The sequence below is a fragment of the Raphanus sativus genome, unplaced genomic scaffold (genome assembly GCF_000801105.2).
Source record: "Raphanus sativus cultivar WK10039 unplaced genomic scaffold, ASM80110v3 Scaffold3246, whole genome shotgun sequence".
In the NCBI taxonomy this organism is placed as follows: Eukaryota; Viridiplantae; Streptophyta; class Magnoliopsida; order Brassicales; family Brassicaceae; genus Raphanus; species Raphanus sativus.
In genome coordinates, this window is record NW_026618552.1 from 10,962 (window position 1) to 11,719 (window position 758).

Genomic DNA, 758 nt, shown 5'->3' on the forward strand with positions numbered 1-758 from the left:
TATCTTGGCTCTTCAAAGACAAAGACTCACCTTCACATTATTCTGGAGTAAGTAGTTTTTTTTTTTTTGTGCTCACTTAACTATGGTCTGGAAACTCAAGGTTTAAAAATATGTGTTGGCAGGTACGTTGAGAATGGCTCTCTTGCTAACATTATTAAACCAAATAAGTTTGGACCTTTTTCCTGAATCGTTGGTGGCTGTTTACATTGCTCAGGTCTGTTTATATCTTTTTCTAGTGGAGTTTTGAGTTTCTTTATGCGTTGTATACTCACTAGTGAGTACAGGTCTTTGGAAGGTTTGGTCTATCTGCATGAGCAGGGTGTCATACACCGTGATATCAAAGGTGCAAATATTTTGACGACAAAAGAGGTGTGTTTTTTTTCTACCGTATGGATTGTGTTAGTTATTCTCAGGGATGTAAGATTGTTGTATACTCGGATGCATAAGATCCTTCTAGGCTATTCTTCCTTAGATATATACTTAACTCTATTTCATACTTCAGGGTCTTGTTAAGCTTGCTGACTTTGGAGTTGCCACTAAACTAAACGAGGCGGATGTTAACACTCACTCAGTGGTTGGAACTCCTTACTGGATGGCTCCTGAGGTACACTATTCTTCATCACCATATTCTGTATAGGTTAACTTCCATTTGGTGGATGCATATTGCATTCCTAATTTGCAAAATTTGTTACCTGATTATGTGGCGGATACCCAACTTATGTTTCAGGTTATTGAAATGTCCGGAGTTTGTGCTGCTT

At 38.1% G+C, this 758-nt stretch overlaps 1 long non-coding RNA gene across 1 annotated transcript; it reads left to right on the plus strand.

The window, feature by feature from the left end:
• Positions 1–288: 288 nt before the first annotated feature.
• Positions 289–756, plus strand: LOC130506444 (uncharacterized). The gene is made up of 3 exons (XR_008942029.1): positions 289–369; positions 503–604; positions 728–756. It is a non-coding gene; the product is annotated as an uncharacterized LOC130506444 (long non-coding RNA).
• The last annotated feature ends 2 nt before the right edge of the window (positions 757–758 follow it).